Source organism: Passer domesticus, chromosome 3 (genome assembly GCF_036417665.1).
Source record: "Passer domesticus isolate bPasDom1 chromosome 3, bPasDom1.hap1, whole genome shotgun sequence".
NCBI classification, from domain to species: domain Eukaryota; kingdom Metazoa; phylum Chordata; class Aves; order Passeriformes; family Passeridae; genus Passer; species Passer domesticus.
Genome location: NC_087476.1, coordinates 63,923,276 through 63,937,310, shown reverse-complemented (window position 1 = coordinate 63,937,310; position 14,035 = coordinate 63,923,276). Strand labels below are relative to the sequence as shown.

At 41.6% G+C, this 14,035-nt stretch overlaps 1 long non-coding RNA gene across 1 annotated transcript in view; it reads right to left on the bottom strand.

Moving 5' to 3' along the window:
* Positions 1-8,750, bottom strand: part of LOC135296778 (uncharacterized) — a 30,206-nt gene extending 21,456 nt beyond the window's left edge. Inside the window, exons 1-2 of the long non-coding RNA XR_010358783.1 lie at positions 8,559-8,750; positions 7,968-8,111 (exon numbers count right to left, since the gene is read on the bottom strand). This is a non-coding gene — a long non-coding RNA (uncharacterized LOC135296778). The remainder of the gene's footprint in view (positions 1-7,967; positions 8,112-8,558) is intronic.
* Between the last annotated feature and the right edge of the window lie 5,285 nt (positions 8,751-14,035).

The following is a 14,035-nucleotide window of genomic DNA, read 5'->3' as shown; positions in this document are numbered from 1 at the left end:
CCTCTGATCCCATCAGGCTGTGCTACACGCATCTCAGCAGCCACCTTGTCACTGTTAGTGCTACTGGTTGTGAGCAGCTTTCAGGTCCTCTGGGCAAACACCTTGTGCATCAGAGCTGAGAGCTCATGACCTGAAAGGAGCTGGTGCCTGGCAATAGCAGCAACCATAGGTGCAATGAGCAGATCTCCCATCTTAGCTGCAGTAATCTGAAAGGTGAAGGTTTAGAGCACCCCATCTAAAAGAAAGATGTTGGAATTGGGACCATAAACAAAAACGCTGAGGAGAGATATTAAGTTTTCAATTACATAAAGGGTAACTACAAACACAGTAAAAAAGGGACCCCTCATGCCTACACCAATCTGAACTGGTGCTAGTGATTTTAAACTGAAGCAAGATTAAATCAGAAAAGAAATCCCTAAAAGTGAAATGTAGGCTGAAAGTGCAGTGAAGCAGTGGACACACAGAGAAGGTAGACAAACATCTGTCCAGAATGATGCAGGTTAGAGCAGAGAATGGATTAGATGTCTTCTCTGTGTCCTTTCCTATTCCTATGCCCTAAAGTTACACCAAAGTAAATTTTGTTGCTTGTTTCCAAATTATATGAAATCAGATGGCTGTTTCTTTGAAAATTTCTTATGATGAGATATCATGAGCATCCAGAAATTACTGTGACGTTGGCATTGCACTTTATAGCCACAAGGCTCTTTTTTTTTTTTTTTTTTTTTTGTTTAAATCTTATATCTGCTAGTACACATACAAATTATGAACTCACCTTGACGTGAAGGGTAATTGTAATTCATTTTTCTATTATGAAAATACTAGAGGAAGCCTGATGAGATTAATTATGTATACACTACCCCTTGTTTATATTTAGCAGGAAACCATGGAACAATACAGGGCCTTTCATTAAGGGGGCTTCACAAGCTTAGAGAGCAGTCTCTGTGCTTGTCTTCCCCATGAGAGCTGACAGAGTCTCTCACTGACACGAGTCCATTGCTCTGCAGACCAGGACAAATACACATCTTGCACACACGGCAGATTCTTGATCAAAAGACATTTAATTGAAAACAACACAGGTAATTTATACAAAATAGTTCTTCTAGATATCCAGTGAAAGTATTCAGCACGTATCTCCAATAATGCCACAGTAGTTTCCTATTAATGGAATATTCTGCCTGTCTCATTTTAGCCAAAGGAAGAAAAGATGACACAGCTCTTTGCAAGCACTGTGGGATCTCAGAAAATAACATCTCACATAAAACTGATGCATGCTTCTGCATAGATGGAGCATCTGGCACCTGATCTTTGCTGGACTTAAAGCTAACTCGTGACTCATTGGTTTGCACTTGCCAATGATAAAATGTGCTTTTCAAAACAGAATAGTCATTGCTTGGCATTACTTCTTGGCATTAGAAGTAACCTCTGGTCTAGGGAAGGCAGGATAAGCCTTTCAGTGCATACATTTCACTTCAGAGAGATCCTCACCTGTAACAAGTATCTTGACTAGAAATTTAGAAACCCAACTGAAGTAGAAAACACTTAGAAAACCAAACAAACCCTGACAGTATATCTTTATGATAGTTCAATAATATCACAGTGGTCAAGAAAGAACTATTCCCAAAATAAAATTCTTTGCTTAATCCATACTTTAAGGATTTTACTTGCATTCTTATGGGAGCAAAGCCTCCAAATAGACACACAACTACTTCTGCTAGTACAGACTCCACTGGCACGAACTATATATGCTCCTGTAGTGAAAACTGGAGGAAGTGAGTGGGCAGTCTTATTCTGGTTAGGAGAGTAATTTTGTTTGGGTGAGGGTTTTTTCTGTGGTTGTTTGTTGGGTTTTTTCACAAATTTTCAAGAACAAACGTTGCAGAAAAACATCACATAAGCATAAGCTGAATGCTTATGGCAAATAAATTATTCACTGACTCCTCTCTCAAAAACTGTCATAAGTGAAACAGCTATGAATTTTTAATAATGAAATTTCTTAATTTCAGTCAGTTAGTAAACAATCATGTCATGCCATGACTTTCATTACAAAGCAGTTCTATTCATCACTTGGATAATGAGGTCTTCTATTGTAAATCAAGGTGACTCTGACGTGGGTGAGGGAGAGAAAATGACAAGGAGGACTCTAGCTTATTAGAAGGCTAAATAATTACTTTATTATACTACACTATATACATTGCATCTAGACTGAATCTGCCATGCACTCACTCTTGCTTACAACTGCACAGAACTGTCCTCGTCTCTGATTCTCTTGTGACTATCTCGTGACAACACACACATTCTCCTGGCCTTGATAGGCCAAGGGAACAAAATATTGTCACTTTGAGTAAACAATCTCCATATTGCATTCTACACTGGCACAACACAGGCACAGCAAATGAAGTAAGAATTGTGTTTTCCTTCTCTGATGTTCAGAGAATGTGAATCCCAGAAATATTCCTGGGAAGAATTGTGCCTTGCTTTTCTCTGTGAACAGAAATGTAACAACAGTCTTCTGCAGAACAGGAAAGGCATGTGAGTGTGGAGCCTAAGGAAGGTGTCCTCTGTAATAAAGACAGCCTGCCATTCTCAGTGGCATGGCTAGCAAGGATGGGCACAGCTAAGAAATCAATGCTGCAGATGCCTGGGTGTTGATGAAGACAGCAAAACCACATTGAAGACTCTGGGATACATGACTATGACAGCAGTGAAAATGTACATTTGCACTTTCACAAGCTTTTCACTAAATTGGTAGAAAAATGCCAATGTCTTTCATGTTTGTTGAGGGTATGAAAGAATCAAACTTGTCTGTGAGTTTGGCTCCATCAGTAGTTTTACTTCTGATTATTCACAAGAATATCATGTCTATGAGTGTTTACTGTCAGAAATTAAGTTTAAGGAAGAAGCAGCAATCAAAACTGCTCAGGACTCAGAATTTCATAGAAACAAATCATATAATCACTGAGGTTGGAAAAGGCCTCAAAGCTCACCAAGTCCAGCTTCCAGCCCAGCACTGCCGTGTTCACTGCTAAACCATGTAAATGGCACAGCTGCATACTTTTTGAACAGTTCCAGGGTTGGTGACACGGCCACTTTCCTGGTAGCTTGTTTCAATGCTTGATAACTTCTAGTGAACAAAGTTTTCCAACTATCCAATTTAAAACTTCCCTGGTGCAATTTTTCCTCTCTTCTTGTCACTTTTTACCTGGGAGAAAAGGCCAACCCCTACCTCACTACGAACATCCTTTCAAACAAGTTGTGCCATTAATATCATATTATCTTATCCAGCCCCTTTTATATTAATTCGTCCCTAGAATGTCAGCATTATTTTATTCTTGAATGCTTATTCTTGTGGGGTTTTTTTTCTTGAATGCTTACCTTAGAACTTTTCAGACATCTCCATCTGTGACAAAAATAAATACTTTAAAGCAAGAGAGCGTGGACAGGCAATTCTCTCCAGTCATGTCAAGTACCTTCACAGGTGTATCTTTTATTTTATAGTGTTCTGGCTTCTTGTTTTGTTTTGTTTTTTTCCTCAGGTTCAAACTAAGAGAACTGAATGCATGGGGTTTTTTTAGTTCTTGGAACACTAATGAACTGAATTCCTTTAGTGGCCTTCCAAGCACAAAGCATAGGAAGCAAAGCCATACTCTTCCTGCCCTACCCCATCAAGTACCCTAAAAGGAAAGGAATATGGAAAAGATCACAAATCAGGATGAAAAAAGGCAAGAGAATTGCCCATCCAGAAATAAGCCTCTCACAAAATTGCTTTCTCCTCTCTGGCTTCCTATTTTTCACTTCTCTCTTCTTTGGCTTAATTTTATTTTTCTGCCAATTATCTAAAAGAAAACACAGAAAGGAAAACTACCTCCACAGCCTGATCCATGGCTGTAGAATTCAAAAGACTATCATGTGTTATGTTCCACTAGTAATCTGTAGTATCTGTTTGTGATTATAAAATGCTTTGCACAAAGTCTGTTTCCACTGCAGGTAAACCAGACAAATTCAAACATATTTCTACAAACATATTTCCCTGCTTGTGTACCAACAACCGACCAAATAATTTAATCAGCGCCCTTAAAACTCAGCATGTGCTTCACTTCTGTGGCACTTTTTCTCTCACTTTTTCTTCCAGTTTGGAAAACTCACAGTTGACAACTCTCAGATGTTAGTATGGCCTAAGGTTCTTCACCTTACACCTGTACACCTATGTTTTAGAAAAAAATAATAAATTTTATGGGAATTAGCTTGTTTATAAATCCTATCTTAACAACACTCACCCTTTTTTCATTTCTGTTAATGATGAAGAACCTAAATATTTCTATAAAAGACTGATTTCTAGTGGTTTCTAGCAGCAAAACATTGTGGTCATCAGGAACTAAAAAATGCTGCTGTCATGCAATGAAAGGAAAGAAAAAGAAAAAGCAGATCCATTAGCACAACCCTCCAGTGTTTGGCTGCATCAGGAAGATCAAAGCAGGCAGAGGACATTATTTCAGAGACAGAAGAAGCCACACAAGTACAGTCCTGTCTAGCACAATTCTGAGGCTTTCACAGTGATTGCTTTCCCCAGCATTACCAGAAACCATCACCTGCAGAAAAAGCACAGTGCTGCATGGCAGAGGAGCATGGTGTCCCTGATGCAGGACTGGTGGCACCTGAGGCGCTGGCATCAATGGGCCCAGTGGTGCCCACGAGGTCCTGCACCTCTCCCTGCTTCTGTGCACCTCTCCAGCAGCCCCAGTGCCATCATTCCCACATGTAAGAAGGAAAGGCTGAGTCTGCCCAGTTGAGCCATCTCAACATGCCCAGTAAGACCCCTACTGGAAACAAAATAAAATAATCAAGTTATTTGACCCTTAGAGCATATTTTTTTTTTACAAAAGTAGCAAGAAAACACACTGGGTAATATCTAGACCAGTGTGCCAGTTATTATAGCAGATTCTATAAAAGAGACACAAAGTAAATTCTTCTTCCTTTATCTAAAAGCATGACCTAACATAAACTAGAGCACAAGGAAATAACTACTGCTTGATATTGCATTTTATGCTTTGCAGATCATCCTGTAAGTCAGAGGGCTTATTTTTTAATCTATTATTCTTTATCTGGCTTACGCATATCTTATTTTAAATAATGTAAATAGAAGTTGTGGGGAGGCAGGCAAGGTAAACTGTAAGCATGAAGCATGCCCAGATACCCTATCTGAGAGCCCCACATGAACAGCTCTCTCTTTAGCCAACATCACTTCAAAAGATTATCACCTCCTATACATTTTCACAGTTATCTGGACCCCTTCCAAATGCCCACTTCAGTCACCAGCTAACCACGGAGTTGTTGGAGGCATTTATGACTTTGGTTTGTCCAGTTTCATTTATGAACAGATTTTCTGTTTTAGCTGGGACTGAGTGCCAGGAAATATTTACACTACATGCATTAACTTCTAATAAATACCATTTTCTACTTTTGTTAAAAGACAACGAATATTTCCAGAATGGCTTGCATTTAGAGTGATTATACTGATTTTTCAAGAGCTGAAAATAAATTTTCATGATAATGACAACCTGCTTCCCTGACCCAAGTTATGCTGGGCACCACTCCCAGCTACCAGAAGAGGGGAGCTTGGCAAGGCCTTCTCTCCATCAGGCAGCTTGCCATCATGTTTAACAGACAGCAAGATTAAATTCCCAGTTATTCCAGGACTCAGTGTGTTTGGTGAAACTGGGTACCAGCACATCCAACAGCTACTCTGAGGGAGGTTGGATTTCACTGCTGATGAGCATTAGAGAGCTTCCAGCCACTCCTGTTCGCCTGGTCCCTTGTTCCCAGTGCTGTACCAGCCCTTTTAAAAGTTGCACACCTTTATTTAGTACTTCTCACAGATTACCACAATAGTACCCAACAACACAGACTACTCCAACCGGTATTTTTCCAGCTAACACTGTTTTGAACCATAAATTTTGGCAAAATACATATTGCCAAAGCTCAGTCATTAGCTCCCAGCAGCCTTGCTCCCAGTTTGTGACAGCTACACAGCAAAGGTCCCTTTCTGCTTGTGCCTGCCCAAAGCAGCAGAACAGCTGCCAGGGCTAAATAATGACTGGCTCCATGGGCTGGTATGGGATCAGCTGCTCCAAATGGCACCGGGGCTCCTGATGGAGGCTGTCAGGAGATGTTCTCCTGCATCCTCCAAGTTTCTGGAAATGAGAGAGAACTGCCAAAGCCAACCAGGAGCACAAGGGGCACAACACAGTAGTGCTGGACCAAGTGGCAGCTTCATCCAAAGTCCCCAGTGACAGTCCAACAGCTCTCTATCGAGCCATTAAGTGGCTGGCAAATCAGCACAGTTGTAAATATTTAATACCAGATGCTCTGCTCAGAGCAGACCAGCACTTGCTCATTGTTGTCTCAGTTTCCTTCCCCAGGCACTCTGCACAGAGGGGACAGATTCCCTCCCAGCCCCATCAGTGTTGGCTCCTGTGTCCCCTACCTGCACACCTTCCTCAAGGGGGTCTGTGGCTGGCAGAAACCCTGGCAAGGTAACAGTCTGAGCAGGGACAAGGCTTTAGAGATGGCAAAAGGTGAGTAAAGTATACACAGGAGGATCAGGAGTGCTTTTTCCAACACCGAGGGAAGAGCCTGGACATCCCACCCATTTCCTAGATTGGGTAACCAAGTACCTGCTGAATTATGCAGCCACAAGGATCCATCAGCACAGATTACCTTAATTCACTAAACACAAAATTGCAGCAACCCAGAAGGAGATTCAGTTGAGGATTTGGAGCCCTGCAGACAGAAGTAATTGGCAAACATAACATCTCCTGCTGCCCAGTTTTAACCCAGAGCCTCCATACATCTGCCAGTCAGGGCACCCTTAATCTAGCTGCTGGTTCAATCAAGGACACAGCAGATAATGGGAAGTAGCAGTCCTTACAGCAGGCAGTTTAAGGACAAGAATGGAATGAAAAGGCTTTGAAGTCACACCCTGTTCACCAGAAGCGTTTTAGACAGCTCCTTCTACTTTCCAATTGCTTCCTCTTGAAGAGGCCTGGAAGTTCTGCATCCTCTGTTCCACTGCTCACACCACTTGGAAAGTTATAATTTCAGATTAAATGCAATTTATATCAAATAATAAAAAAAAGTGATAGGACAGTTTCTATAGCGTTTAAAGCAACTTGAACATTTGACCTATATATTTTATTACAATAATTTTGAGAGGATTTAAATAGCTGCTTTCTATTCTGTACACAGGCTGTCTTCAGCTTTAATATAGCTCCATGAACAACAAATTTTTCCTGATATGATATTATGAAGGCAAGGATACTTCCAGCTGAGGGAATTACTTCTGTTCTAGGTCACAGACAAAAAAACATCAATAAATCTTGTAACTCAACAAGATGTGTGTGTAACTCAACAGCAGTGTGCTGGGTAGCAAGGTTTCCTCAGAACACCAATGTAATGTGATTATGCTGCATGGTCTGAGTCAGATCTCTTACTGGCTTTTCCACCCTGTCATGGTCTCTCTGTGAAATCTGTATGAAATCAGAATAAAGTATACACGGGAGGTAATTTCAAAAGTACAAAGTTTCTTTCAGTTTCATGGCAACTCAATTTCAGTGAAAGTGACTACACAGTGCCCTCACTGTGGGAAGGACTGTAGTACTCATCTTTTGTAAGACGCTGAGAAAACCCACGTAGAAGAAAGGCTCCATAAATAAGGTGAAAATGTTATTGTAGTGGGCCCTCTGTGATGCAGCAGAGAATCCAACAAGTCAAAAATGTACAGAAAAACGTGTTTGTACTTTGCTGCCCTCAGAACTACAGCAGAACAATGAAGTTAGGTTAGATTTATTTGCAGAATTAAAGGAGCAAATGCAAACTTTGAACAAGCCACAGAGACAGATGCTTTCTTGAATGCCACACTCTTTAGCTGATCTGCCTGAGTTTCTATGTGCCATTGAGCTGTTTTTACTCACCTGATCTTCTGAAGGAACGACAATATTGATGGTGCCCCAATGAGCCTGGTGCACAGCCAATCTGCACCCACCTCTGCAGTCTTCTCTTAATGCCACTCAAACACCAGAATAATGGAGTTAATCTCTTGGAATTGGATGTCTTTGCTGAAGAAAGAGGAGAAACGTGTGGTCTGCCAGGTGTGTATTAATTTGTGTGGTGCTGTCAAATGGTTTGTGTCCCTGTAATCCAAAGGGAATCTCCAGAATAATAAACTTGGATAAAGTACCTTCTCTCCTGCATTAGGGAACCAATTTCTCACTTTCATCAACTAAATCATGTGCTGCCTAGAGACAAAACCTGGTCTGAACTAGCCTGTAGTATAGCAACAGTCATTACCCTCCTACAATAGGCATTCACTGGGGTAATTCTCACACAAAAACCTCACATTTTTCTTTTTTTTTTAATCTGACCAAGGCCAAATTTATGTAGATTGTATCCCATCAGATTATGTATTACTTTCTATAATGACATATTTTCCCTACTTGGTTGTGTGAGTCAGCACAGGCAGGACACAGAAGAACCACAAACCCACAAAGATTTATTTCCCTTACCTCACCAACCAGGGGATCCCCAAAGCAGCACCCAGGCAGAGGCACACAGGTGGGACACAGGCACCACAGGGCTTAGTCCATGCTAGAGGATGACCAAACCTGCTGTCCTTGCCTGTTTATCAGGGATTCACACAGGTATTTGACCACTGTGCTTTGATCTTTCCTGAAGCAGAGCAGGAATCTCAAGCATGTGAGATAGGGTGCCTCTAAGTCTCTCACAGGCTTATGTTATCTAAACACAGATGTTCTACTTGTCAAACACACAAGGCTAAACAACAATTAGTATGATGTATGTGTTTTTCTACACCCCAGCTGCAAGTCACTTCAGCGTGTTTATAATCCTCCTCACCAGTCTTCTGCTATTATCCCACGTTGGTTGTTCATATCACAATAAAAACATTGTGCCAGCAGGAGCTAGGGAGGGGAGGGAGGGACTTGAACAGTTTGCAAATGTGAAGGGAACAAACTGAATCCCACATTCCAGTATCTTCTCAGACTTACAGGCTGCTAAAAAGTGGAATTGAAGACTACCAGGTAAAACTTAAAATTAATATCCGGTGTTCCCAATTAGGCCCTATTTGATGGAATTCTACTTTTGAGGCAGTCTCTCAGGACATTAGGCTCTTAAGAAATGCAGATGAAGATGTGCAGCCAGTTGTCTTACCAGTTTATCTTGTTGGTCTGTTCATTGAAAAGTTGTTAAATATTCGCTGCCTTGTGTCCTAAGGGCCACCTCTCTATGTTCATAGGCATTTAGGAAACCCAAACATTGGGAGGTGAGGAGAGCCCAGTAAAGCAGCCTGTAGGCAGCACTCCTGCAAGGTGTGGGCTAAGAGACGGTGGGAGAGGCCCCCACCCCGTGGGCACAAACCCCAGCTCGGTGTTGGGTGCTGAGGGCAGAGACACCCTGTCACCGTGAGCGCACACCACCAGAGCCTGGAGCAGTGGGACTGCTGGAGCCGTGCCACGGCTGCCTGCTGCCCTTCCACGGCTGAGAGGAGGAGCTGCAGTGGCTGAGGACAGAGCTGAGCTCATTGTGGGAGCTCCTCTGACCTGGGACACCGACCAAGAGCCCGGAGGTCAGTGTCAGTCTCTGGAGCTCTGCTGGAGCAGAATGCAGAGAGGGCACCTGGGGCTGGGATTAAGGGAAGCAGGCGTGCCAAGAGGCATGTCAAAGGTTTGGCAGGTCACGTTGGAGAAGGTGGGAGTAGGAAACTCTTCTCTGGATCCAGAGTTTAGCCAAAAGGTTTTGGCTGTCTGTACCAGCTGAAGAGCCAACAAGGCTGGAGGCCCCTGTGCTGTCACGCAGGCACATGGACTGGCACAGAAGCAGGAGCTGCTGCTCCTGATGGCATTTTCCCAGACAGATGAATGTTGGGAAGTCTGTGGTCTACAGACTAGGGCATAAAGCACAATCAAGCTTAGATTCCCTTCATATTTATTATTCTCGGCAGGCCTTCCAAAAGACATAGCAGTATCACAGCTTGATGCTAGCAAGATGTTTGAAGGAGGATGAGGAAATACCTGTTGAAAGAGTACTGCTGAGGCACTCTACAAGAATTAATAGATGACATGAGATCTGGTTTATCCAAAGAAGGAAAAGTCCAACAAACAAGAACAACAACCAGAATGACTTGAGAAAGGCATTTCAGTTTATTGTCAAGACACTTTCTCCTCTCTTTTCTCAGCAATAATTTCTAGATAATTTCTAACACAGACTTTCAGTTCAAGGAGGTCACACTTTCCCAGGCCCTGGTAATCATTTGAGAGAGCAAGTTTGTGGCACAGAAAGGAATTTTTTAGATTCTTTGTTCCCAAAATCCAACATGGCTCCACATGAGATTGTCACATCATGCAAGAAATTCATCCCATGAATTTGATGACTAATTTGTTGTAGTCAGTCCTGGATTTCAAGAAAAAAAACTTTTATGTTACACACCTTGCTTGCCTTGGGTTGTGCTTAACAGTCTAAAACCAGAGTAGTGCTTGTGGTTTTTTTTTAATTCAGAAATAACCTATCAACTACTTTCCATGTTTCCACATGCCACAATCTTAAATTCTGACAAATTTTTCAAGAAAATGCATGAGTAAATGGAAAAATCAGGTTCAATGTTCTGTGTTGGAATAAATAAAGGGCTGTCTCTTGAATACTACATTGAAGTACATACAGTTTTTCCCCTGCGTATCACATCACAACAGACCTTTCTGTGGAATTTAAGTTTGTTTGATCTTTGCCCTGAAAGATCTAAGTGTGCTGTGCATGGGAATATGCCAACCTCATTTGGGATCACCAGTGGTTTGATACTGTCTATCCACGGCTGGCAAATGGACTCAAGCTACCTTAGACTCAAACTTGGACTTCAGTGCAACTCTGCATGACCTCTGCTCACAGCCACGTGCTCCCTGTGCGCCCATTTTCCCTCGGATCTCCTTTCTGAAATGTACTTTTGTTTTGCATCAGGGCTCTATAAAAACGTAAATACATTAAAATCATTATAATTCCTCAGTCTGTGACTGCTGTACTGACTACACAAACCTGGCCTTTGCTTTTTAAGTCCTTTGGACTGCACTGCAGCTCCCAGTTGGCACAGCAATTTGCAAATCACCATTTCCAGGCAGCACATTACAACACCCTGGTTAAGGCCAAAAGGATGGGACCACCTCTTACTAAGGACCATCTCTTACTTCCCAGCTGGTGACGCTGCACTGGGCACTGAATTCTTGTGTCCTTGTAATGCTCTTTTCCTGTTTTAAACTGAACTAGAAATCAGGAGTTTCCCTCAAATTTAACTCCCAAAGGCAGGAATTTATGTTCCGTTTTCTGCAACCCAGTGTGAACAGACTGCTGGAAATAGCCTACAGTAGTTCTTCTGGAAAAAAGTACATTGAATAGATACTTGACTTTTAAAAAAGAAAACATTAGTGTGCTACCAAGATGCACATGTACAACATTCCACTTCAGATAGCTCATTTAGTTTCTTGTATTTCTTGTTTCCAGGATATAATCTTGTGGTGCTTTAGAACTTTTTGGTTTTCTGGAGATTTTTGTTTTGTTTTGGGCTTGTTTTTGATTTCATAATTTAAATATTTTTTTCCTCACAAATTAGTTTTTACCATCTAAACACACAACTTAAATTTTTACTTTTTTTTTTTCCTAGAGGTAGTGAAAATGCAGAAACTTCTGCTACCTTATGTGTCCTGACAAATTTTCTTTTTTTCCTTCAGTAGCTAACAATTCTGGTTTTATACTGAAGGTTGATGCACAAATAGACCAGTGTACTACAGACAGAAGCAACTCAGCTACACTGGGACTGGACTTTCTTCTCTATATACCTCTCCATATGCTTATACACATGCATTTGGATTCACTATTAACAGACAATTTCCTATGAAAAATCAATGACATTTTCCATTAGCATCGTTGGGGAAGCATTGATTGGCCCTTAAAAGGCTGGCTGCACATTATGTGAAAGAACCCACCTGCAAAGAGCTGAATTTGCAACATAAAATGTACTCAACGTTCTGCTAGGGAAGCACTCTCAAGGCTTTTACCCAGTTTTTCAGGATAATATATGACACAGCACATCTTTATCAAACATATCTATATTTTACTCTGTTGAGTGTTTATTAATTCACACCAGTATAGCCACAGTCACAATCCAGCACTTAGTTGCAAGATTTTAATGCTGTACTCTGATTTAAGTTGATAACACCCCTTTAGAACCAAGAAAATTATCAATTTTGCCCAAAGATTTTTCTAGTCTTAATCATGTAACAAATCACTTCCAAAAGTTATTCAGAAAATTAAGTGTAAGAGGGGAACTCAGAAAGCTACCAAGGGCACTATAAAGCTACTGTGCTCCCTTTTGTGAGTACTGAAGTTATTTTAAATAAAATAGATAAAAATGATTCCTCATTGCCACTGTAAGTTATGTAACACTTTGTTTTACCACAGAACTCCCTTTTAATTCTCTCCTAGAAAAGCAAACAATGCATCGTTTTGAATCACTCAAACGTACTGTGGCAACGGCTTTGTTTCAACAGTGGCTGCTGCTATAAATGACTTTTCCAGCACTTTGTGGTATCCACAGAATATCTAACAAGATCAATTTGCTTGCAGTAGTATTAACACATTCATCCCTGCGTGAGTGGCCTCTCTTTGCTTCAGGAAATGACGGAAGGTTTAGCAAGTTGCCCCAATGCAAGTGTCTGGAGACCTGCACCCAGTACATCGGAAGCACTGGATGCAGAGTTGTTGGTAGAAATTAGACAAGATCAGTCTGAGCTTTGATCTTCCCAATCCCCTTTATTCTTTCCAGACTTCAGGCACGGTGGTTCTATAGAAGCCTCCCAAGAGCTGTGCTTGAGCCACCTACCCACTGCTGCCTGAGGTCTCCTCCAGCAGTCCTCACTCCAGCCTATTACTGCTTCTCTAAGCCAAATTTTGCTCATTTTCCTCTTCTAAATTGTTTGGGATTTTGGGTTTTTTCCCCCTCATGTTTGACTGACTTCAGCCTTCTACACCCTTTGATTTAGGATGAAACACACAGGCTACAACTTTTCTTCCTCCTTGCTGTGGCTATTCCATTGCTCCTTTGCCTTCTTCTCTCTTCTGTACTTGCTGTAACTTCTTTATCATCTACAATCTGCACTAGCCTGCCCACCCCATACCTTAATCTGTGCATTCATTGTACTTCTCAGTAATCTCCTTGCTTCACCTTTTCTGCCAGTGCCTTCTTTCAGGCTGAGCCTTATGCAGAACCAGTGTCCCAGTCCTGGTTTCTCAAAATCCCGTCTTCATCACTTCTTATCCAAATCTTTTAACTGATATCCAGTAGCCTTCCAAACCTCCTCTCACCAAGCTATTGCGCCTTGCATAACCCCCATCATTTCAATTAAGGTAATAAGTTCTCCTTTCCAGTGTACAAACAGCAGTGAAGGCTGGTAAATGCCCCAGGGCCTTGTGAATGTATTAACAGAGGGCTGGAGGGCTCTGATTCACAGGGCTATTGGGGCTGCCAGCACCTGACAGCAGAACTTTGGGCATAAAGGAACACAACATGAAATGAGTTCATATAGGGCAGAATTTAGAAAAAGACTGAAGCTGAAAACCATTCCCAGTAAAATGGAAACCAGAAATTAATCTCACCTCTAGCTTCAATAAAGATTCTTGTTTTAGAGGCAAAGTGTAGACCAGCTCCAAACAAGCCCTGTGACAGTATGATGCATTAAGCATCAGGATGACAAGTCTGCTATTTTTCTTCAGCACAACCAAGTTTGCATATGTGCCCTCGTCTCCTGCTCTGGACATCTTTAGAAGAGGTTTGCTAAATTTAATCTACAGCTGTAGACCAATAAAACCTCAACTGCAAAACCTCCCTATGGAGGAGCATTATTGTCTAAGAAAGTAACTTTGAAGTTGTAAGCGTGACAAAATAATTACCCAGTTCTGCCTGTGGGGAGATGACATGGCAACA